The sequence below is a fragment of the Cupressus sempervirens genome, chromosome 5, assembly GCF_028749045.1.
Source record: "Cupressus sempervirens isolate cs-2001-9-10 chromosome 5, ASM2874904v1, whole genome shotgun sequence".
NCBI lineage: Eukaryota > Viridiplantae > Streptophyta > Pinopsida > Cupressales > Cupressaceae > Cupressus > Cupressus sempervirens.
In genome coordinates, this window is record NC_143122.1 from 854,563,843 (window position 1) to 854,591,744 (window position 27,902).

Consider the following 27,902-nt stretch of genomic DNA (forward strand, 5'->3'; position numbering starts at 1 on the left):
TTTCCATCTTGCATACTCTACAAATTTATACAAACTTATTCACATCTTCTTGCAACTATGGCCAGTAATAATCTCAGCAACCAAAGCTATAGTTTTATCTCTACCAAAATGTCTAGCCAACCCTTATGCTTCTCCTTGATGAGATTCTCTCTCATTGAACTTCTAGGAATGTACAACTAGCTTCCTTTGAACAACATACTATACTAGATCATAAAATCCAACCACTTTGTCCTGTCAAGTGTAACAAGTTCTACACAAGCCTTCTACAATTCACCAAAATCAGGATCATTTGGATATAATGTATTAAGTTCCTTGAACCCAACCATGTCTATCTAGATTTCTCTTAGAAAAAGTTGTCTTCTACTAAGACCATCTCCAACTCTATTAGACTTTACACTCCTATGTTTCAAAACAAATGTATAACTCTACAAAAACTCAACCCACTTCAAATGCCTTTGGTTCAATTTTCCATGACTATTCAAATATTGTAAAGCTTGATGATTAGTATACAAAATAAACTCCTTAGGAAGAAGATAGTGTCTCCACTTCTCCAATGCTTGAACTATATTATAAAATTCTTGATCATAAACAAAATATTTTCTTTTTGCATCATTCAATTTCTCACTAAAATAAGCAATGGACCTACCTTCTTGGCTCATAACAACTCCTATTGCAATACCACTAGCATCATAGTCTACTTGAAACACCTTGTTAAAATTAGGAAGTGCTAAAATAGGCTGCTTAGTAACTTTTTTTTTCAATAGATTAAAACTCTTATCTTCTCCTACAGTACACTTAAATTCTTTCCTATCCCTCTCATTGTTTCAGTCAAGGGTCCACAAATATTGCTAAAACCTCTTATGAACTTTATGTAAAAACTAGCCAGTCCATGAAAAGATCTTACCTCTATCACACTCCTTGGAGTAGGCCATTCAAGGATAGCCTTCACTTTCTCTGGGTCCATGTTTAGAGATTCTATTGGAACTACAAATCCCAGGTACACCAACTCCTTCTTTACAAAACTGCACTTCTTCAAGTTTATCAACAAATTTTCTTCCCTCAACTTATCAAACACCTTGCAAATATGGATCAAATGCTCCTCCAATGTCTTACTAAAAATAAAAATATCATCTAGGTAAACAATGAAAAACTTACCTATAAACTCCTTTAGTACCTCATTCATGAGCCTCATGAAAGTGCTTGGTGCATTGGTTAGCCCAAAAGGTATGACTAACCACTCATTCAATCCTTCTTTGGTCTTGAAAGTAGTCTTCCACTCATCACCTTCCCTGATATGAATATGATTGTATTCACTCTTCATATCTATCTTTGTTCAATACTCAGCTCCACTCAAACAGTCCATAACATCATCCATCCTTGGAAATGGAAATCTGTACTTGATCATGATCTTGTTGATAGCACAAGAATCTATGCACATCCTCCATTCTCAATTCTTCTTTGGTGCTAATATGGATAGTACAACACATGGAGTTAGACTCTCTTGAATCAACCCCTTCTACAAAAAACTCATGAACCTGTTTGTTCAACTTTTCACTTTCTATGGGTGTGATTCTGTGTGCTACCTTGTTTGGAAAACTAGCTCCTGTAACCAAATCCATTTAGTGATTGATCTTCCTCATTGGGGGTAATCCATCAGGTACATTATCTGATACAATATCATAAAATTATCCAAACATATCTGCAACTTCTGTAGATACCTCCTCTACTTCTTTACTATCTTTTAGAATTATAGCAAAACACATATACTCACGCTTCATACCTTTGAGAAACTCTTTTCCATCAAAAAAACATAGTCTGGTATTACTACATACCTTTTCTTCTTTCTCCTTCAATGACTTCAACTTATGTTTCACTCCATCCTTGGTCAGAGTGTAGGTATTTGCTCGCCCATCGTGTACAACATGTTTGTCAAACTACCATGGCCTACCTAGCAACATATGACATATGTCCATAGGTATGATATCACATAGTACCTCATCGTGGTAGCTTCCCATCTTGAACTTCATTGAGCACTGCTCATTGACCATGACCTTGCGATCTTCTTGCACCCAAGTAATACGGTATAGATGTGGGTGTTTCTATCTCTTCAGCTTCAACTTGGTGACCATCATTTTTGACACTAGATTTTCAATACTTCCACCATCAATGATCACATCAAAACACTTATCTTCACATCTATACCTTTTGTGAAACAAGCTCCTTCTTTGATCAGGTTCATTCTCACCACTTAGCAGGACTCTTCTGTTAACTAGGACTTCTCCTCTTTTGACATCTTCAGAATGTGATGATCTGGCATCTTCATCAACATGTGCAACTCTGGCCTGACCTTTTGTTCTTTGATCTTTCCTTCTTTGGTGCTGGGTACATTCAAATGCTCTATGCCCTTCTTCTCTATAGTGAAAACATTTCCCATGGAAGCCTCCTCTTCCAGATCCTTGTCCTCTGCCTCTTCCTATCTAATCTTTATTATTTTCATCATGGAAATGATTGGAATTATTTCCCCGTTGGTTCTAACTACTACTTCTAGCCTTATCCTTATTCTTCTGATCATCATTATGGCCACCATAAGATCATTTTCTAGATCTTCTATCATGACCTCTTCCACTATTCTTTTTGTCAAATTTCTTTCTTAGTTTCTCCTCAACTCTTAGGGAAAACTAGTATGCCTCCTCAATGCTGTTCATTCGAACTAGATTCAACTCATGCTGAATACTCAACCTTAACCCATTAAGATAACATGCCACTTTCTCCTTATTAGCTTCTGCATGGCTGGTTCTAATGAGAACTTGATAGAACTCTTCGGTATACTCTTGAATCGATTTTTTTTCTTGCTTCAACCATTACATCTTCTTCAACAGATCAAGCTCATAATCCCTAAGAATGAATTGTCACTTTAGTTTAGCTATCATCCACTCCCATCTGGTGATTTTGTCCTTTGCCTTTCTATTTTGATCCAACTGAACCTTTTGCCACTAGATCTTTGTATGTCCCATTAGTTTTTCCTTTGCAAACTTGACCGTATCAGGATCCTCAATATCTTCATACTCAAAGAACTCCTCTAGTTCATTGATCTAGTCAATCAGCTCCTCTAGGTTAAGATTTCCTAAAAATGTGGGAACTTCAAACTTAGGTCTTTTCCCAATCTTGGAGATGGCCCTAAAATGCCCCTCTTCCTCTAGATTTAGAACTACCTCTGCTTCAATAGTTTCTTCTACTTCATCCTCATCCTCGTTTTCATCTCTTATGTGAAGATTTATTCCTATACACATTTGTTCTTCCAATGCTTGCATTTGTCTTTGGAGGGCTCTAAAACCCCCAGGTGTAACACCTATAGCTCTTCTACCATGCTCTCTTTGTTGAGGCATTTTTGTGCTTCTGTTGAAACCCTAGTGTAAACTACCTCACAATCGGCAATCTATCTACACACTCAACCCAATCCACAATCTTGGTGCAAACTACTTCACAGTTGGTGATCTATCCACACAGTCAAGAACTCTAGATCTAATACCACTTGATGAAGGGTGCTCCCCTTAATACAATAAACTATAACAAAAAATAAGGAAACAACAAAAAATGCAAGAACAAAATATGGACTTCTTATTTGCACTGCAAATGTAAAATTACAGAATTCACAAGTACAATATGCTAACCCACATGGGCACCTTCATTACAATAATTTGCAAGACAAGCTGCGAACTATTACTTAGAGATGTCCTAGACAATGTTTGGGCCTTTCTAAAATAGGTAATTTTATGTCACCTGGGAAGGTTCTAGATGCTTAAACTTAATACCTAGGGCTGATAGACCCTAACAATACATATAGAGTCAGCTAAATACATCTTTGACAAATTACTTTAGAAATTTTGGTAGCCTAACTTCCAAATGCCATAACTCATGAATTGTTGCTCCAATTGGCTATTATAAGCACTTTTCAAAAATGCTAGCTCTTGATCTATAGGATTGAAACTGCGCAAGTGCCCTTTTGTTGAGTTTTTGAACCTCATCTAGGCACTCTAAAGCCTCCAATGGTGAGCCTAAAGATTTTTCTGCAAATTTTTTCACCAAAAATCTGCAATAAATTTTTTGATACTTAAGCTGAAGCAATGAGAGTTTTATGGTAGCCTTTTAACTCTAAAATGAACCTTCATGTAGAAAATGGGAACATTCCAAGCTTGAATGAGAGACTTATAAAAATAGTAAGTTCCCATAAATAGTAACCACACTATCTACTAGTCCTTATTAAATTAGAAAAGACTGAAAATAAAATATTTTTGGGTGATGCAAGATTTCTCTTACACCTAGGATGCTCTTGCATCATGATGCTAAAGAAGCTACAAGAGTTCATCTTCCTAAAGTCCATAGTATTGAAGACTCAGATCTTGAGAAGATAACAATAGAGGTAATGGCCTCTCTTCCCAACTCTCTAAGCAAAGCCTTAGTGCCATCTAGCTTAGAGAAGATTTCTACCAAGTTAGTTGAGGTAAACACTACTTCACCAAGCACTCAACTAAAAATTGAAGCAATTTTATCAAGTGCATTGATGAGTGAAGTTTCCATCACTTCACCTGTCGAGCAATAGGCTCAAATCTCTCCAGCATGAAGCCTAACTAAATAAAAAAAGGTATTACAAATATTCTTGCTGTTAGTACCATTACTACTGCTATTTCTACTATTTCTACTATTTTTACCTCTATGGAAAGTGCAATGACAGTTGAGGTTAAGCCTCAACTGAGCACTGATGTATTGAGTAAAGGAAAGGAAATTGTTCCTTCCATTCAAAAAGAAAAGGGTAAAGAGGCAGAAGCCTCTAAAGAAGAGATTGATCTAGAAGAATACATTGTGATACTAGATTGGGATCTTTCTTATTTGACTCCTAATCAGATGGATACCCTTGGTAAACTTTGGAAAAAGAGGGCCAAATAGCATAAGCTCCGAGAAGAGAAGAAGAAGAAAAACTAGGTACTTGAAGACATCAATAAGATATTTGTGGATACTTTTAATATTGAGGTTGATGAAAAAAAACCTATTTTGGACCAATCGGTCGAAATTGTCCACAAGTACAATGAAGACATCAATGGGCAAGAAAAACTTTTGCAGAGGGAAGAAAGAAAATTTGAGAACTAATTTTTGGAAAAGGTAGCAAAGAAGATAGGCATTGACCATGCAAAATTGTCTACTATCCTTGCTACGTTTGAAATATCTATAAATAATGTTGTTTCTTTGTTGTGAAGCTAAGCGATGTATCTAACTTTACAAAGGAACTAAAAGATAAGCTAGCAAAGATAGATACTGATATGAAGGAAAATGCATATCAATTGTCACTTGACTCTACTTGTAGTTCTACACATTTTAAAAATATTAGATATCTGACAGACCTTGAGGATGAATTGTTAAGGGAAGAAGCCAGGATAAGGGAAACACTAGTAGAGATGTAAGGAATTATCCTTCCCAACATGGATGCAATGCAAAAACACATAACACATGCAAAAACATTGATCGATGACAACAACTTTTCTATAGAAGATCATATGATGGAGCTATCAGATGAGGTACAAATTGTATTGCTTAGTTCTTTGGAAATACAAGAAAATTGGGACAAGAAAATGTCTATACTTTTGAAGGTACAAAATGTTTTTCTTTCACATTATTGTGTAATCTTGTAAATATTTAGTATTTTTGGCATTTATGTCAAAAGGGGGAGATATCTATATACATTAGATATATGTATGGGGGAGTTTTAATAAGGAAAGAAACCCATGTAGAATATGAATGAAAAATATACAAATATGTAAATATGTTTACAAAAGAAAATTTGAAAAATTGAAAAACAAAGTAAGAGGTTACCGAGCTACAACAACAGACACTAGTCAAAACAAAGTTGAAGTCATAGATTGTTGATATATGGTGTTTTTTACTTGTATTCATATTTTTGGTATAATAAGTGGTTTTTTCACTAATGCCAAAGGGGGAGATTATTGACCTTATGGTCAAATATATTATTTATTTGTGACTCAACACTTAACGAATTGGTTACACTACTACTGAGCTCTACAGTTGCTACAAAGCTTATCATACTGTTAGTAGTGCAAACCAAATGTTTCAATTTCTCCTGAGTCAATTAGACATATTTTAGTGTTTTTTGAGCATTACAATGTCTACCAAGATACAGTGGAAAAGTACAGTGTTACCCGAGCATAATAGAGTCTACCAAGCCTTTCAGCATAAGTGATGAAGAACAAAGTATTGAACGAGCTTTGCAATGTCAATTGAGTAATCTAGTGCTTACCGAGTGCTTTAGTGTTCATCAAGTCATCTAGTGCTGATCGAGTTCCTATTACTCCAAGTGATCAGTATGCACCACACATCTACATATATTGAGTGCATGAGTTTTCTAGATGTTGACAGTGTTGTCCAGTGTCAGAACATCACATAGTGGTCTTCATAACCCTAGTTATAGTAAGTGAGCCGAATTTGTGAAGATTGTTTGAATTAGGTATTGTAGCTGACTCCAGAAGGTAATCAAGTGGATTGGTATATATATAATACATTGTATCATATCCAAATGTAATTAGTGTGAAAAAGAAGAAACAAATGAGTGTAAATTAAGGAGGCTACAAGTAGTATAAGGAATAGGAGAGACTTAACTATCACAACCAGGTGATCATTATTATTCAAAGGAATCTCATTCAGAAAATCAAGTTATAGATCAAAGATTATCCATTGGTCTAGTCAAATAGGTGCATCAGTCAAATCCTTTAACAAGGTGGACTTAACAGTCTCATGCCAAATCTCCTAACAGAGTGCATACTTCATTGTATGTTGTAAATCCTTTCACAAGGTGTACCTAACAATCCTTATTGCTCCTAACAAGGAAAATCACCAAAAGTGATCAATTGTAAGCTTTAATAGGCTAACTTTATGCTGTAGTAATAAAGCATGTGGGTATCATCCCTGCCCCAATTTTACTTTCTATTTGGAAGGTTTCTGGGTTACCAAATATTGTGTCAAGTGTTGTGAATGTTTATTTCTTTTAGTCTTTCATGCATGCAATTAGATTAGATTACATGGTGAATTTTTAATTGGTAAAATAAAGTATAAGTTTTATTGGCTCATGATTCACCCCGTCGAAGGTATTTTTTAGTGGCTAATATTCGTAAATTGGCTAAATTTAGAAAAAATTTGCTAGTAATTTGGCTAATAATTTAATATATAATACAACCTAAATTTCCACATTTTTATTAAATTTAGCTCTAAAATATTTTAAATCGCTCAATAATTTATTTTATTAAAAAAATTAAACTCAAAGATTCGCCACAATATTTGATAATGATTAGATTTGATTCACCTAAATATTATATATTATCAAGAAATTAAAATTAATTCACCAATAATTATCATAATTATTAGGTACTTTAGGGATATATCGCCAATATTTAGTTTTCACTATTGATTTAAAATATAATATATTTATCCTCATAATTTCCATGAGATAAAACATGTTCAAATTTGATTTGTAATATTCCATGATGACTAGTAGACTTCCTACTATTATTGAGATTCACAAATACTTTCTACTCAAAAATTATGTTTCCAAAATAATCACCAATGTAAAATAATATTTAAAATAAAAAAACTAATAGATTTTCTGATAAAAATAATTTGGTTTTTCAAAATAATGAAAAATTTGCCAATATTTTATATCTTTTTTCAGAGGGGGGTTTCTTAAAGTCTACCCTGACCCCCTCCCCCTCTCAGTCACTTGGTCTATACTAAATTTCCAACAAAAAGTAGAGTACCCCATGTAAGAAGTGGAGTCATCAAAGTGTAGGAAGTAAATAATATAGTTACCTATGTCTCATAACATAAAACCTCCCAAAACTATAGAGCAGGAAACTATAACACATACTCAATACATATTTAGTGTCTTAGTAAGAGAGTTAAAAGTGATTGTCAAAGATTAATGAACAAAGAGTGTTCCCTCCAACACAACATACCCAATGCCAAATTTTTATCTCAAAAGAGAGAAAGGGGGAAATAGAAATAAATATCATGTGGAATGGGCATAACATTATAGATCATAAGAGGCCTCTATTAATTTAACATCCAATTGTGTAGATTATGTAGAGAATGGAATGTCCCCTTCTAGCTAAGAACATCATTATAGCTATTGATTTTCCTATCAGTGGACCCTTATAGGCTAGTAGAGACAAACAGATGTTCAATTAATGCACAGGGTAGATATGTCTTTTTGATGGTTCAACTTTCACAGAGCTCGATGCCTTTAGTTTGGTATGGAGACATTATTCAGACTTAGTTGTTTGAGTTTTTTTGTTTTAGAAATTTTTTTATCATAGAGACAAACCTTGATTATTTTTATAAAATGATTTTCTCACTTGGGAAATTATTATGCCAACTTCAGTTTTAGATGGTTAAGCCAAATTCATGGGCCTCAGATAACATTATATTACATTCAATCATGCTTATGTTTATGGATACAAGTTATATTTTTAATAGTTTTTATTTGAAATCTACTAATCTAATCATTCAATGTAGAGATTAGAAGACATAAGCTCCCAAATGATGGTGATCATGGTGGTAAAGGGTAGCCAACAAAAATTTTGAGTACATATTTTCATTGAAAACTATTTGAGCAAAATACCATTATTCAATCTATATCAACAATGTGTGTGAAGTGAATTTATTTTGTTATCATGTAAATTTATCTAATTCTTCCAAGTCTTTTTTTTTTGTTTTTGACAACTGATTGCTATTGTGTTCTTGATAGTATTGGCTTTAGCTACCCTCTTTCTATAAAATTTTGTAGTAGGAAAAATAGTGCAAATGAGAAATTTGGTAGAAAAATGAAAGGATACAGTTATTCTCACAAAAGCCATTATTGTTTGTACGCATCCAATTTGTACTAGTTTAATTCTCCTAATTAGTTTCCACAATATAAGGAAATGTAAAAATAATAAAACTATAAATTTAAATACGCAAGAATAGCCAAAACTACTACCATTGCATTGAATGTCCCCAATTATGAGTTGGCATTGTGTCACCATTAACCATAAATACAACCACTACTAGAGATTTTACAAATAAACTCATATTTATAATTGAGGTCATACAAATGTCTTTTGGCACAAGTAAATCATGGTACGAGTCATATTATTTAAGTCATATCAAATTTATATCCATTTATGAGGCCACAACCACATGTTCATTGTCATAATAACAAAGTACCATCTTCATTTAAATGCACAAAAAGAGATAATTAAGAGGGCACACGAAAAACTCCAAATGAATTGAATTATACTTTTCCCCTATTAATTTGATTTTTAGTAGGATTGCTCATTCCTTTTTGTAGCTCCTATATTTGTGTAAGGTCCCTCCTCGCATGTACTTAATAAATATGAATTTCTTTGTTTAATCCATTATAGGAGATTAGAATGGATGTGAAGTGATGTTTTATGATTTATATGTCCTAATAGAAATTTAGATTAGTTGATACGTTCATGTTTTAAATACTCCATGATTCATGAACTACTACATTATCTCGACTATTTAAACATTAATTTTCACTAACGATGATACGAGGTGTTTTACCTAATGATGATGATGTTGATTATAGTACCTCGATGATTAGGTTATATGCATTCAGATTGTTCAATATTCCTTATTGGTGATGGTTATGATGTTTAGGTATATGCATGCCTAATGATGATTATTCTAGTATTTTAATTCAAAATAATGAATAGGCTAGGTTATGTTGATTATGCAATTACTAATGATTAAATGTGAGCAGAAATGAGATAAATAGTTATTTATATGAAAGATTGATATTTTGATTCATGTGATTATCCAGATAAGTTTTAAATTTATACATGTGATTTTTCTCGAACTACTGATGTGTGAATTAAGTTTGCAAGATTATTAAAATGGGAAAATCTAATGGAGAATCAAAACTCAACCCTATGTACAGTTTGTGAAAAACAAGGTTGAGTCTAATAAAAGATGCAAACTCTGTTGTTTCATATTTTATTTGTATCATAAATTGAATGTATGTATCATTCTATAATTGTAAAGTGGTTAATATTTTGTAACAGTGATCTTATAGTGTCACTTGACACTCGTGATTCGTATATGCATTTCAACATGATAATGAGGGTTAACTGAGTAACCTAAGAATTTGAGTTGGACTAGGTTAGTGACCTAATACTAATTAGTTATTAATCAAGATTAATTACCCTAATCAAGGTTTAGTGATAAATTTGCATTCTTAGGGTTTTTTGAAAAATCCAAATATTTCAAGCAATTTCATAAGTCCCTAAATAGTCCTAGAGGCCAAAAATTATGAAAACTAAGTGCCTAGGGGGTATATGTATGGGTTGGGGACATTTTCCAACCCTCTAGCCCCTTTCGTTGACTTTTGTGACCACCCAAATATCTCATTTTTGCTTTATTGCTAAAATTGGAACTTTACCATGAGTTTGATAAGTTAAACTCCACCATGAAGTTTTTCTTAATGATAGGATTGAGTTAGAAGACTCTAGAAGCCCTTGGTCAAGTGGGGAGTTATTGCATTTTGTAAGTGTTTAAGTTAGGAGCCTATTTAGTGGCAGATTTGAGGGTGGAAGATTGTTCACCCAACCTCTAGATTTAGAGAGCAAAGTCAAGATTGAAGGAGGAAGAAGGATATCTCTTCTCAAATTTCTATTTTCCATAACCATTTGTGAAGGTAGGAATCCTTCAAGTTCATTTCTTCATGTTGTGTTTCATTTCTTAAGTAGGTTTTTGCATATGTATGTTCATGTGTATGATAAACATGTTAGGAATGGGATTGAAATGGGTTTTATTTAAATGTTTTCCTTCTTATTTTACTTTTGATTTTTGAGGGAAATTGTAAGGGTTGTGTTGGCATTACTCACCCTCGAATAGGGAAAAAGTGGCCAGTATGGGAGGAGGGCTTCAGTTGGACTCCAGGCAGTGCAGAGTCTCTCCTCATGACAAGGAGAGGGAGAGAATAGGGTGTTATGGGCCCCTACTCATTAGTACAAACCATGTTTATGTTTTAGGAAATTGAGAAGTGAAAGAGAAAAAGTTCTTGTGATATTAGCCTCGAAAGGGCATTTGTGAAAGAATAGAAGTTCTTGTGATATTAGCCTCGAAAGGGCATCTATTATGGTGTTGTGACCGAATTCTCCTACTTGGAAAAATCCACCTTCTCCCTAGTCTAGTTCGATGATGAACCTATTGTGCAAACCTAGGATGGGAGGAAATGGATTGAATGTATCTTCATGTTAAATTTATTTGTCTCCCAGTGAATTTCATTATCTCCATGGTTACCTTGATGAAATTGCAGATTTTGTAGTGGCTACCTTGTTATGGAGCCAAGCAGGATCTCAGAGTTGTTGTTTTCAATTCAAATGTGTTGGGAGATTTCTCCTTAGGATAATGATCCTATTTTAAAATGTTATTGTTAAACTTATTTTTGAAATGATTATGATCTCAAGTTTTCTTCCCTAGTTCTTTCCCAAGGGAGTCCTTGAAACAGATGATTGAATAAAAATGGAGTATTTTTCATTCATATGATATTCTGTGTGATTAAATTTATATGCATATGTTTATCAGTAAATGGATGCAATGATGTTATACCTTTCCTATGGCATTCCTATAATTCAAATTTGTATTTATATGTTTAAATGGTAATTAGATGAAATGATGATATATATATAAAGCCATGTAATTTGATTTTGAAACATGTTAAGAAAAAATGATTATGTGAATGAAATTTCATCTCGTATTTTGTAATTGATTGAAAGGAGAAATAGTCCTACGTGGATGAATAAAAAAAACATTAAACTCTATGTTATAAGCCAACTTAGAAAAAAAATATACCCCCTTGCCTTTAAGCTAAATAAATTTAATTTATCCAACACTTAGAAAAAAAGGGGGGGGGGCTTGGAAACAAATCTAACATCTTAGTGCAAAAAGCTCTCTGCCCTTTGTATGGGGAAATTTAGATCCCTTTACAACAAGGCATATTTCTAAAGATTCCCTTTTAAGTCTTTTAAACAATCTTTCAAGCATTATTTATGCAATTATAAAATTCAATAAAATTAAAATCAAATAATAAAAGATAACTATCCTATCCTAAAGCCTAACCACTAAGCTTTACACATTACTTCTACCCTCCTCCTTACCATCTCTGGCACACGCCTTTTTGACCAAGTGCAAAACATTAATGGCCTATCCTCACCCACCCTTCTCCTATTGGCCACTGGTCTGCATGAGCCCCCATGTTGATTTGGCTAAACACTCCAATAAAATGCTTTGAAAAGGGGGGGATGGAAGTCTTGCATAAGTAAGCACATTAAAGCACTAAGTAAAGGGAAGGGGGAGTATGGCATCACCCACTCACATGCCTCCCTATGTCGGCATGGGTTGACTGGGGTAGTGCGCCCATGTGGGTGGTGATGTGGGTAGTTAGGTGTTAGGGGGTTGAGTAGGTAGGGTTAGGGAGTAGGAAAAGTTTTGGAATTAGTAAGAAGTAATTAGTATTAGTTAGTTTTAATTTATTTATTTGATAATGTTAGTAAGTTTTAGTGTTAGATGATGATTGGTTAGTTAGTAAGTTAAAAGTTTAATTATTTTCTTTTATGTTAAATTCAGATTTTTTTATTATTGTTAAATGTTGATTTTAGTGGGTATTTTTTTACGATTAGTTAGTTATAGTTTAGTTTAGTATTCTTTTAATATAATACAATGATGTTATTTAATGATATATAAACCTATGATTTTTAAAATGTAATGTTGTCTTTGTTTTATTCAAACTATATTAAATATTTAGATACATTTTTTTAAAGATTAGAATTGTAGTTAAGGTGTTATTATCATGTTCTTAGTTATTCAATTTATTACATTGAATTATAAAGGGTAACCTTATTTAAAGAATTGATTTTTATTTTAGAAATTATGTTAATAGATAATAACTATTATTAATTTAAAAATAATAATTAGTATTTATTTTGGTGTAGGATATTGAAGTTGTTTTAGGGATTAGAGTTATTATGATGGTGTTGGTTATTGTTATATAATGTTCTTAGTAGTTAAATGAAGGGTAGGATTGGAAATGGATTAGTTAGAAACTTTATGTTATAGTCTTTTGTTGGGATTTAAATTTATGTGATGATTATAGTATTGCGATATCTTGCATTTGAATTTGAAACCTAGAAGGTGGTTAGTGGATTGGGAAGTGTTATAACTCAAAGATTGACTAGGTAACATAATATGATAGGTCGAGTTATGATAGAAGATGAGTTAGATGATTGAAAATAGTTTATGATAAATGTTTTATTATTTTAGTTAGTTAAAAATGAGTTATGATAATATCCAGATTAAGTATTAGTACGTTATGATAGATTAACTTTTGAATGCAGAATCAAATTTTCCTAAGGATTGATCTAGTATAGTGTTAAAAGGGATAGCATCATAGTCAACTTAAGAACTTGGAAACCATAAAATGTATCTTGAAATTGATGTCATACCTCTATAATTTGAACTTAATGTTTAATCAATCGACTCATTAAACTAGAACTAAGTGTTCCTGTATCGTTAGGACTTCAGGGGTTCGCACCCGTATAGTATGTGGAGATGACAACTCTGCATCTTAATGATATGTATTCAAAACTCACTTTAGTCCTATGTCATCCTTCCATAACCTAATCAGTGTAGCATGTATTAATATGGTGAATTATTTATCTTAAAAAATAAAATTGGAGTGTTTTTTCCCCAAATTTTAGGCATGACAATTTTCTTTTTCATGCTTATCATTATCATTTTGTGAAGTTTGGTGAGGTAAAATTTAAAACTTCTCGAGTAAAATTAAAAATAAATATCATATAAGATGACCAACCTTGAATGGTAAGGTGCCATGGTACTGAAAAATACCATTGATTTCTTGAAATCTACTTGTGAATTTGCCCAATTTGCCCAAGTATTTAGGACTATTTTGTAAGCAACCATTTCACCTAAAATTTTGTATGTTGTACTACCTTCCATGGATATGTCCCATCTATTTATACATAAATAAAACATGTATCATATCTCTATTTTTCATGAAACATTCATTCAAACCTTTCCATATAGCTTGAAAAGATTTCAGTTAGATTTATCATTTTCTTCTCTCTTTTGTTTATTTTGATGGTGGATTATAGAATGTGAATATTAAAATATTGATAGAAAGATTCATATAATCTAATCAAGAAATATTAAAACTAATATTGTGATGATATTCAAAGAAATATTCAAACATCTAAAAGGTTAAAAACAATATTCAATATTCTCTTTTGGAGGATCTGTCATCCCAACCTGAAAACCTTCTTGTGTCTCTTTCTTGTTGAGGCATAAAGCATGTTCTTCCAAATATTCCTTGTTTTTCATCTCTTTCAATCTTCCATAAGAGAAATATAACTTAATAACTAATTAGAACCTTAAGAATAAATCCCTTGGTCATCATTCTTTGGCAGCTCCTACTTGTCTTAAATATTTGATTAAAAAATCAAAGAAAGTGTAACTACGAGCCAGGTAAATATTTTCCTACGAAAATATTACTTGAATATAATTAATTCACAAATAAAAAATTGTATGATGATCCTATAAGATAACAATTTGAATTGAACTTATTTCCCTTGAACCAGAAAAGATAGGAAACATGTCTTGAAGAAACTACTCATTTGATAAAATATCCATTTGTTACAAATTAGTCTAGTGATAAAATAACCAAATGAGACATCAAATGCCTATTATCATTATGGAGAACAATATATATCATGATACAAAAAGAAACAATATAGAAATTCTAGTGTATTAGTATGGTAGCAATTTAGCATTGAATGGCTATAGTCCTTAAGTGAATCATTTGATAAATATAAGAGAAAATGACTCATAAAACAAGGTTTGATCCAACTAATAATATTTTGATCCTCACTTATGTCAAATGAGAAACTCAATCTCTCTTACGAGTGACTTGCAATCAAACTAATTTTCTATGTTGATGTGTAAATATGAGTAACACAAACTTACATAGAGGCCTCATATTTTAATTCACATGGATGAATTAGTATCAACCTTGTTGAAAACAATTTTTTTGAGAATAGAGGCCTCATATAGAATTTGGATGAAGTTTAGATAGAGTAAAAATTTGCTGAAATTTGAACCTCATAGATGAAATTTGGCATATCGTGTTATAGTATTCAAATATAAAAGAGAGAGAAAATACATCAAATAATGTGATAAATCATAAGATTCTACCTTATTGTGTGTCCCAAATATAGGTACACCTTCAAGTGCAAGAGTATGGAAGTGCTCTACATACATTCATCCTTAGCATCAATGGGCTAAAATTGAAAAATAAAAGAGTGGCAACATGAAAATAAACATAAAAGTTGAATTGGAAATACTTACAATTCCTTTGTTAAAAAGATGTCTGAACATTCTATTCAATATCAATGCATAAACTACATCATTTACCTACAATTTTGAAAATTGAAGGTAAAGGAAAATAATTTCTCTAGTTTCTTTTATGGAAGTAATAGAATGGAATAGTAATAGCACATGCCAACAAATATTTGAATGTTAGAAGATCATCTAGGATGAGATTATTGCCATAAACTCATCAAGGCACAATAAAATTGCTTCCCTTGAAATCTCCTTAGCAACAACATCCAATGGATCACTAACACCTTTATGTCTTTGCAGTCATTATCTGAACCATGTGAATTATACCAACTATATTAATCATACCAAAAATAAATTAATGCAATAAAACCTCATTAGGATTGTAGCATATTAAAAGATATGGCATGTTTCTTTATAAATATGAATTTTGCATTAAAAGATATGACATGTTTCATGTTATCAATATGAATGTTGCATTAAAAGATATGACATGTTTCATTATCAATATGAATAGGATATCTTTATGGAATCAAAGATCTTTTGGGTGTTGCATGCCTACCCTACTGTCTACCCTGACCTAGAGCAGTGATACTTGAGCTAGATGTTCATCACATTAGACTATGACCAGTAGCTACATGAAAAAATTCAATCTCCAAATATATGTATCTCAGAAATCTTCAAACTCACATGTACCTTTTGTGTTATGAAATATGAAACTAAGATATAGGAATGGTGCTTAGAAAGCTATATTAAATTTTTGAAATAGGTAAAATTTCCAAATTGCATATAAGTTTTTGTAGATTGACCTTTGATCTCTAGAGATTCATACCTATACCATAGAGTATTGTTGTCACAAAAGCTTACACCCTTGTCCAAAGTTTTTGCGTAAGGACAACCTTGTGAAACATGGAAACAACCTTCAAGCTGTGGGACTTGAACTATGAGGTTGAGTCTTTGGAGAAGGTTAGCTTCCTCTACTATCAAGATGCACTTTAAACTACTCTTGAAGAGAAAAGGGAGAAGGAATACATGAAAGTAACTATCTAATCTATTCTAAGTAGGTGATGCACCAAAATAGGGTGTTTAGACCAATCTCTTCCAATACATGCATAGCACAATTATTATGACAACCCAAAGATATATGGATTCAAACTTGCTTTAATCTATTAGCTACATACATATCAGACAACCAAATGAGTTACACAAGGAAAAAAGACTTCACTTCTTATCATTCATAGGCTAAGAGAGATACAAAAATGCATATTATAGATATCCATAGTACATTGAAGAGAGGCAGACAAAGCTTGCATAGTACATTGGTGGCTGAAGGAGATAAGACAAGATGTCATGTCATTCAAAGGAAAAGAGGGAATTTATAGTAGCATGCCAAGGCAATACTAGAGAAATAGAGAATTTACAACCCTAATAAAGAGTACAACATATGCTTTTATAGTGTAAGCATAACTTAGATAGCTTCCACCCTAAGATAAAATTCAACCACTACAACCAAATCTATAGAGAATAGTCATTGCAACACTTGAAAAGATCTGATCACAACACAAATCCATACACAAGAAGATCACCTCCTCACCAAAGAGAGCTCTAAGAGGTTAGGAATGATGGTCATTAACTTTTGACTGAATGGATGGATCAATAGGCAGCGATGGATTATCTCTTTGCATTTATCAAACCTAGGAAATGATGAAACTGGTTGCAAGAGATTAGAAAGATCAGATTCATCATCAAGGGGTTTCTTCCATTGTTATCAACTTGCCAAATTAGTCATGTTATTTAGTCAACTAGAGTTAATCATCAAGCCTTGCCACATGAACCAAACATCTCTTATCATTCTACCACTCTGTCAACTTTCAACTTTATATCTTATGTTTGACCACCCATAATCACAGCTTTGCCACCACCTTTCTTCAATAATAGTTCCTTCTTGTGAAACCATGACCCATTGGTTATTGCTGCTTTGCAACCCACTCTTAACAATTTTCATTAAGCACCATGAGTCTGCGAAGACTGAGATCCTAACCGCATTCGCATCGTCACCACCTTAACCCGAGGTTCACCCTCTAACCTTGTGATGATGCAAACACAAAGAAATTGCACCTTCATAACCTTGACCTTGGGTTCACCTTCTAATCATTACAACCAATTAAAATAAGGGGAATCATTTGATCGCAACTCAAGCTTAGCCTCTTCTTAACTTGCTACTACTATGCACTAGCCGTAGATCTAAAAGATCTAACGGTGTAAAATGTGTCTTTGAAATATTGAAGACTTTCGCTTTTCATGCTTCCGTGACTTAAGCCATACTATGTTAATATAACTATGTGATCAAGAAAAAATAAAGCAAACATGCCTTTACCACCTTGACCTTGGTTAAGCGAACTAACACTGCGACGGTGCGAACATAAAGCAATCGTTCCTTCACCATCTTGACCTGAGTTAGCACTTGACCAACCACAAATGCGTGAATCATATGGTCACAACTTGAAAAGTTCTAAGGCATGACATGAAATAAAGGATATAGCCAATGTTATATTATTTTATTAAAAAAACCCTAGGAGATCGTTGAATGGATTATTATTTGAATTTGATTTCCTAGCGGGAGGGCACTTTTGGCTAACATTTCTGGTGACTCACAGGGGATGCAAGCCTACTTGGCATATGACTAGTGACCATAAAAAGATCCATTGGGATATGGAGTCTCTAAATTTGAAAGAAAACTTATCCATTTCATCACCTTTTTTGTATTTGGAGCTATAAAACATGCCCTTCTACCTCTACAACTCTGCAAAATTGGAACCAAAACTCTCTGCTACAAAAAGAAGAAGTGCCCATGCACTTATTGGAAAATAGGAAAGAATAGGAAGAAAACTAACCAACTATATACATTAACATTTATTCCTATCAAAAGTAGGGCTTGAGATACATTCTGTTGATTGGAATAGGAAAGATTTCACCATTAGGTATGTTTAACTAGAAAGCATTAGCTTGCTTGCAACTGATGATTACATAGGAACCACTCCATAAGGCATCAAATTTTGAGTGTCTCCCACTTTAGCACAAGATCACCCTCTATGAATATTTTGGGCTTAGCCTTCTTATCAAAGTTCCTCTTCATCTATTGCCAATGTATTTCTAAGGTCTATGCGACCTACTTTCTTTTCTCCTCTAGCTCCATCAAATATGCCATTCTTACAAACATAGCATCATTTTCAATTAGTTCCAATTGATGAGCCAACTTAAGGGTAGGAAAATCCAATGAGATAAGAAGTCTAGCATCCCTACCATATACCAGCAAGAATGGAGAATTTCCAATAGCCCTCTTAGACGTTATTCTGTCAGCCTATACAACTGTCTTCAATTTCTATTACCAACATCTTTGGTTTTCCTCAATAGTTCTCTTGATGATTATGATCAAATTCTTATTGGATGACTCAGCCAAACCATTACCTTAGGGGTAGTAATTAGAAGATGTGCTCAATTAATGTCATGATCAATTGGCCATGCATAAATTTGAGCTCCTACAAATGATTTGGCATTATCTGATATTATGGTGGAAGAAGTACCAAACCTTGTGACTATTCCATTAAGGAATTCTACAATTGAAGCTTCTGTAGAATCCTTCAAAGCTATTGCCTATGTCCACCTTGTAAAGTAATCTATTGTAGCCAAAATCCACCTATGACTAGAGCTAGAAGGAAGATTAATAGGACCAATAAAATCTAATCCCCACTGAGAAAAGGGTTGATCAACCTGGATGGGGTGAAGTGGAAGGGTTGTAAGTCTCTATTTACCTAAGAAAAAAACACACTTTTCACACTTCCTAACATGTCTAAGGAAGTCATGAAACAAGGATGGCCAATAGTAACCGGCTCCTATGATCTTAATTGTAGTGTTTCTTGCTAAAAAGTGGCCACCATCAGGACCATCATGAAGCTCCTTAATCATCCTCTTTTCTTGATTTGCATCAATGCATCTCAACAAGACTCCATTGAAGTCTCTCCTAAGAAGAACACCATCAACTATAGCATAAGGAATAGACTGCAATCTGAAAATGTCTTCTTTTAGCCTTATCCAACCCTTGAGGATATCCATTCCCAACTAAGGAAGTCTTCATGTTATCTATCCAACTCCTTGGGTTATCATTCCTCACCTTTTGCTCTTCTACCAATACCAAGGCAACTTCCTCATTAGGTTAGCGAGATGAGATCATTTTTTTGCACAACCCTTTCCCTCTTATTAATTTGGTAATCTGGATGTCCACATCATACTCCATCATCTTAGTGATCCAACCTACCCTTTTCTCACTAATATCTCTTCTCAATAGGAAATCCTTAACACTTGCACGAGGGACCAATAAGTGTATCTTGTTATGAGATAAAAGGTGTCTAAATTTCTTCAAATCTCTTATGACTACAAGGGCCTACTTTTCCATATAGTTGTACTTATTTTCATAATCTTTCATCCCTTCACTAAAGAAAGAAATAGGATTCTCTTCATCTTTATCATTCAATTGAGTCAAAACAACAAAAATACTTGACTCACCTCCTAAGGTGTAAAGAATGAAATCCTTATCAAAACTTGGATTGATGAGAGTAGGGGCTGAAGGTATGGTTCCTTTGAACTCTTCAAAACTTTCTTTCCTTCCTTGGTCCATGAGAAGACCATATTATTTTTAAGCATGGATGTAAGAGGTTTCACTATGGTAGCTAAATTAGGAATAAATCTTGTCACGAAATTTATTCTACTAAGAAAACTTTGCAGACCTTTCTTGTCACTGGGAAGGGGAAGAGAAAGTATAGCTTTGGTTCTCTTTGGATCAATAGTCAGACCATCTTTAGATACAATGTGTTCTAATAATTTCCCTTGATTAGTGGAAAATACACACTTGCCTAGATTCAAAGATACTCCATACTCTCTACATCTTACAAACACCTCTCTGAGATGACCAAAATGCTTTGCTACATCTTTTTAATATACCATGATATCATCAAGATAGATTAGCATGAACTTTTCAATCATGTTTTTGAAGGCCATTTCCATCACCTTTTAGAATGTGGGACATGCATTTGTTAGTCCAAAAGGCATTTTACTATAGACATAGGTGCCCCATTTAGTGGTGAAAGAAGTCTTATATCTGTCAGCCTCTTTGACTAACACCTAATTATAAATGGAGAATCCATCCAAGAAAGAGAATCTCTCCAAACCACTAACTTTGGACAATATCTATTCCATGGGAGGAAGGGGATGATGATCTTTAAGGGAAGCTTGGTTAAGATCCCTATGTTGGATAATGTAGTCTTTGATGTCACACAAATGTCATATCACTCATTAGTCTCAGTTCACCGAGCTCAGACAGTCTGCAATGCAATCTACAGTACCAACCGAGCTCACTCGGTCATCAAAGAAAATGAGGCAAACAGTGTTAACCTAGCTCACTCGATCAACAAAGAAAATGAGGCAGCTAGTTTTAATCAAGCTCACTCAGTCAACGAAGGAAATGTGGAAGACAGAGTTAACCGAGCTAACTCAGTCATCGAAGAAAATTTAGCAAAGACAGTTTTCACCGAGCTAACTCGGTCATCAAAGGAATCATGGAGAAGTCAGTGTTAATCGAGCTTCAGTCGGTCTCCAAAGGGTAGTTTTCACCGAGCTCACTCAGTCATCTAACGAAAATTAGTACTTACCAAGTTCTCCCGACGATTGAAGGATAGTCACGAAGTTCGCTGTATTAACCGAGCTCAGTCGGTTAACATAGAAATTATTTTTTGAACAGAGTTCACTGTACAGGGTCAACTAGTATAGGGATTTGCTAATTTGATGATTAATTACTTCTAGCCGACTGTTGCATTGTTTGTTTAGTCAGTGATTTGAGCCGACTAGGATAATCTGAAAGGTATATATGGTCATTCAAGTTATGAATTAAAAATGTGTGTGAGATTATGGAAAGAAGTTATGAATGCAAATTATAGTATGAAATGAAAAGGAAAATGTTGAGCAAAGTCTGATGAAGGATCAGATGTGTTGAAGGAGCTGTAAAGTTGTACTTGATCACTAAGGATCCAATCAAGCATAACAGAGATCTATAATCAGCAAAGATAAGTTGCACATTATATTAGGTCACTTCATTGTTGCTTTCTAACCATTGTAACAGTGAATTCAAAATCTCTTAACAGAGTTGGTTTAACAACCATTCAATAAATCCTCTAACAAGGTGACAATTCAATTGAATTGTTCTAAAGACCTCTAGCAAGGCCACTCTTAATAGGGTGATTAAATCCTTTAATAGGGCCACACCTAACAGTGTGTTTTTGTAACCTTTAACAGGGTTGGCTCCTAACAGGGCTCACTTCATAAGAGTGAAAAAATAGTAACTAGTTACATTGGTGGTTTTTCCCATATTGGGTTTCCACGTTAAAACTAGTGTCTCTTGTGTTCTTAATTTATGAATTGCTTTATGCATGATTAGATATTAGTTCTTAATATTTATCATTTGCTGCATTATCAAGTTTTAGCATTTTATATTAATCAGATCAAGGGTATATTTAGACATCTTAGGGACTGTGAAAAGTTTTGTAGTAACTGATTCACCCCCCTCCCCCTCTCAGTTACTCTATTCTCATTTCCAACACCCTAAAATCTACACATAGTCTAATTTTGCTATTCTTTTTCCTAACAAGGACAAGGTTTTCCACCTAAGAGGAGTGCTTAATAGGGAAAATGATATTGGCCTCAATTAATTTGGACAACTCATTTCTCATTAGTATCTCAATCTTGGGATTTACTGGTCGCTTCTTTTTCATAACAGGCTTGAGGTTATCAACTAGATCTATAGTATGTTGAAACAAACTAGGGTCAAAACCCTTTAAATCATCATATGTCCAAGAAAATACATCATTGAATTCTTGAAATAGATGAACAAAACTTTCTTGCTCAATTTTAGAACATACCTTGCCCATGTTTAGTATCCTTCCATTAGCAACTGCAACTGGGATATGATCTCCTTTGTTTGTAGCAAGATTCATGCCTCTATCCCTTGCTTGATCATCAGGATTAAAGATGCTCTCTAAAGTAATGAGACCCTTAGGAAACTTATTGGAGTTGAGGTTGATAATTTGATCACCATATTGGTCATGCAATCTTGACTGATTTCTATCTAAGAACTCTAATTCATTATGCAAGAAAATCACAATTTGTGGATCAGATTCAAAGACCTGCCAATTGATATTATTATCAGGGACAATAAGTATGATCACCATTTTAATATTCTACTTCTTCTCATATTTGAGGCTCCTTGGGACATCATAGGATGCACCTAATACCACAAGTTTGTCAACATATCTATTTCCTTTCCTAGGGATGCTCTGAATATTAAAGGTATTAAAACTTTCAAGAAAATCCCATACTCTATGTTTATAAGACCTAAGAAAACCATTCTTAGTAACATTTTGATTCCTCACCTAATTGACCACTAGCTCACTATCTCCATATACACTTAGCACTTGAATTCCTCTCTTTTGAGAAAGTAAGAGACTCTGAATCAATGCTTCATACTCAGCCACATTATTGGTACAACTAAATTGAAGCCTAAATGAGAAGTACTACCTTTCTAGTACAAGAGAAACCAACATCACACTAGCCCGTGGTCCATTTTTATTTCTTGATCCATCAAAATACATACCCCATATCCCACTTGTGTCTTCCTTGATTTTCATTAAGTTGGGAATAAGAGCATCCTTTTTTGATACACAAAAAGTACCAAGGCCTATCTCCAAGGTTTCTAACATAGGATAAAACTAATATAAATTAGCCCATTCATCTAAGAGGAAAATAGGTACCTCTACTAAAGGAGTGGTAGACTCATTTTCTATGTCATTTTTATCTATCTCTAAGATGGTGCAGTTCATATTGATGAGATTAGGAGTTTAGGGCTCAATATGATGGAGGGCTAATCGTTCCACTCTGATTGAAGCTTTGGATCCATATCTTGTTCTAAAAAAAATGTATGACCAATTAGAAGATATGTAACTACCTATTTGGGTAGTGAAATCTCTTGAAAGACAAATGGAAAAGTGTGGTTTGACTTTAGCAATTGATATATCTTGCACTACAATACATCCAGTGCATGCATGTAAGGTAATTTCTACATTTCTAAGGATTCCCACAGTTTTTACAATACTACCATCTAACTGCAATACATCCTTAACAATGGGTTCATATTTCATTTCTAAAATATCAGCAACACATTTGGGCATTACTGAAATACTAGCCCCTAAATCAATCATGTAGTTGTGGACTAGCTTATCTCCTATAATCAAAGAAATAGAAAATGGAGGAGGTCTAATTTTTTTTCTTGTTTCTACCTCTTTTGATGGTTGTACCAAACTCACAACATTCTCCATGCCAGGTGGGTGGTCTCTAAGCTCAATGCTTTCCAACTCTTGTTGCAACAACCTCTTTTGTGATGGTATAGTAGCAACAACATCTCACATAGAAATGTTCACATTCATTCTCTTCATCTACTCTACCACACTAAAAGAGGCATTAGATGTCTTAGTAGAGATGCTAGATAAAGAAGGTTGAGATGGAATAGCCCGAGGGTCATTCACATCTCCTCTATTTTCATCTCATCTTTGTTGTTGAGGGACATTGGTAGGCTAATTCACATTGTGTTGTTGGGAAACTGTTTGTACATGAGGCACTACACTTGATGTTGAAGCCTGATTAGAAGGAGGAGGAGCAACCTCTTCCACCTCTCTTCTCTTGATCTTGGTATTGTACACACAAGAATCTTGGTTTACATTACAATGCTCTTCCACTAGATGGTTCATGAAAGAACAACCATCCTACTAAAAGGTATCGACATGTTGATTAGCTTTGTGTTGCTGAGTAACTACTCATTATAGTATAGTTAAAGCCAAGTAAGACTCTAACTTCTGACACATGCAATATCCATAGGAGTAGTTACAAGAAGGGCAGAAATTTTGATCTTGGGAAAGATTATTTTGAGGGACTATAGCCCTTTTTAGGTTGGTGTTTCAAGTCTAGGGGTGGTCAATAGGTCTATTTTGATTGTAGGGGACATGACTTTGGTTTGGAGGTCTACCATGAATGGGACCTTGACTCTAGAGGTGGAGAGGCTTATTATTTTGAGCTTGTTGCCTCTCCATAGTCACCAAATCATTTCCCATCTTTTGTACTACTACACTATTATCTTCCATTTTATTTTCTTGATCTTGCATCCTCTTATCCATATTTTGCATCAATTTTTGCATCATGGCTTCAATCCTATCAAATCCATTAGAGGATGTGGAGGCTATTGAGATCACAGAAAGAGATTGACTTGCAGAGGAAGTATGGATAGGGGATACAGTAGGCTGATGGTTGGGGATGCTAGGGAAGAGAGGCATTGGGAGTCTTAGAGCTAACTTCCCTCCATGTATCAAAATATTTTCTACCCTTATGGAAACTTCATAGGCATTTGGTAGAGTGTCTCTTCCCATAGATTGTAGATTGGTAGCAATATCAATATTGAAGGCTTTGAGATTATACAAGAATGCATTTCCAAGAGAGGGCTTCATTGCAGTAGATATTCTATCCCATGTCTTCTTAAATCTATAATTGAAATCAGTCATACATTCATGGGGTGCCCTCTTGATAGTTGTCAATTGTTGTAAAAATGACAGGTGATCACTTTTGTACTCAAAATGCTTGCAGAAGGCTTCCCCTAATCCATCCCAATCAGTAATAGAGATGTGAGGAAAACCTCTATACCACTATAGTGCCTTTCCTTTTAAGGATGAGGCTAGGAGCCTGACTACTACATCATCTTCAATGACACTATGAATATTGCAAACATTAGACACCTCTTGAATATGCTTAATAGGGGAAATATAGGTTTCACTAGTAAACTTAGGTATACTTTTAAGAGCTAATACTGGTATGTCATGCCTTTGGGCTAATAGAAGGGGGCTTCCACTATTAAAGCTGGCAAAGGCATGAGCTCTAGCCATATAAGCAAGTGATCTATTGATATGAGCAGATGGTATTCTAGGCTGAGACCTAACAATAGAAGGAGTGGAGATAGATCTTGCAGGAGTATACATGCTACTGTTGCATTCCTAATTGGTGATAGAGATACCCTAGCCTTTTTTATTGGATTATAAAAAGAAAGCTCTTTATATTGGAAATTACCTTTGGAAGATGCCCTTGTATGTGTCTTGGGCATGAATCACAACAACTTGGTCCAAAACCAAATTGTGCTTGAAGTTTGGAGTCACCAAGTACTTTTGAATAAATGAGCCTCTTGAAAGCTTTATACCGAAGGAAGTAGTATCTCATCAACATGAACATGGAACCTCTCTTTGACGCGAGTGAACTTTAAATGTTTTAATATGCAATTCCATCGAGCTTGCCAGAAAACTATTTTCACAAAAGCTTGCACCCTTGTCCAAAGTTTTTATGTAAGGACAACCTTTTGAAACATGGAAACAACCTCCAAGTTGTGGGACATGAACTATGAGGTTAAGTCTCCTAAGAAGGCCGGCTTCCTCTACTATCAAGAAGCATTTTAAACTACTCTTGAAGAGAAAAGGGAGAAGGAATACATGAAAGTAACTACCTAATATATTCTAAGGAGGTGATGTACCAAAATATGGTGTTCAGATCAATCTCTGCCCATACATGCACAATACAATTATTATGACAACCCAAAGATATATAGATTTAGAATTGCTTTAATCTATTAGCTACATACAGATCAAACTACCAAATGAGTGACACAAGGAAAAAAAGCTTCACTTCTTATCATTTATAGGCTAAAAGAGATATAGAAATGTAGATTATAGATATCCACAATACATCAAAGAGAGGCAGAAAAAGATCACACAGTACATCGGTGGATGAAGGAGATAAGATAGGATGTCATATAATTCATAGGCAAAGAGGGAATTTATAGTAGTATGCCAAGACAGTAATAGAGAAACAAAGAAGCTCCAACCCTAAGAAAGAGTAGCCTGCCTTTATAGTGTAAGCATAACTAAGATAGCTTCCACCCTAAGATAAAATTCAACCACTACAACCAAATCTACAGAGAATAATCACTTCAAAATTGGAAAAGATCTGATCATAGTGCAAATCCATACATGAGAGGATCACTTCCTCACCAAACAAAGCTCTAAAAGGTCAGGAATGATGGTCATTAACTTTTGACTGAATGGATGGATCAACAGGTAGCGATGGAGTTTCTCTTTGCATTTATTAGACCCAAGAAATGATGAAAGTTGTTGTAGGAGATTGAAAAGATTAGATTCATCATCAAGGGGCTACTTCTACTATCAACTTACCAAATCAGCTATGTTATTTGATCAACTAGAGTTAACCATCAAGCCTTGCCATGTGGACCAAACATCTCTTACCATTCTACCACTCTATCATCTTTCAACTTTATATATTATGTTTGACTACCCATTATCGGAGCTTTGCCACCACCTTTCTTCAATAATTGTACATGCTTGTGAAACTATGATCCATTGCTTGTGAAACTGTGACCCATTAGTTATCATTTCTTTGCAACCTATGCTTAACATTTTTCATTAACTGTCGTGACTCTATGAAAACTAAGATCCTGACTAGATCTGCACCATCACCACCTTAACCCAAGGTTCATCCTCTAACCTTGTGATAATACGAACACAAAGAAATCTCACCTTCACCACCTTGACCTCGAGTTCACCTTCTAATCCTTGTGACCAAGCAAAACAAGGGGAATGGCTTGATCACAAATCAACCTTAGCCTCTTCTTAACCTGTTGCAACTATGTGTTGGCCGTAGATCTAAAATATTTGATAGTGCAAAATATGTCTTTGAAATATTGAAGACTTTCTCTTTTCATGTTGTCGTGACTTAAGCCATATTATGTAAATATAATCGTGTGATCAGGCGAAAAAAAAGAAAACGTACCTTTTCCACCCTAACCTTGGTTAAGCCAACTGATACTACAATGGTGTGAACACAAAGCAATTGTGCCTCTACCATCTTGGTCTAAGTTAGAACTTGACCAATCATGATTGCACGAATCACATGGTTGCAACTTGAAATTTTCTAAGGCATGACATGAAATAAAGGATATAGCCAATGTTATATTATTTCATTAAAAGAAAAACCTAGGTGACCATTGAATGGATTATTATTTTAACTTGATTTTCTAGTGGGAGGGAACTTTTAGCTAACGAGTATCATCCCATTATTCTAGAACTACGATGAATGAAATCAATTAATTAATGAAGTTATGCTAGTTTGAGCTTCACTTGGTTTCAAGAAAATTTTAATATTCTCTACTTAACAAGGCCAACCACGTGAAGATGGAAGCTCATCTGGCCTCACCCCCATCCCTCTAACATCAATCT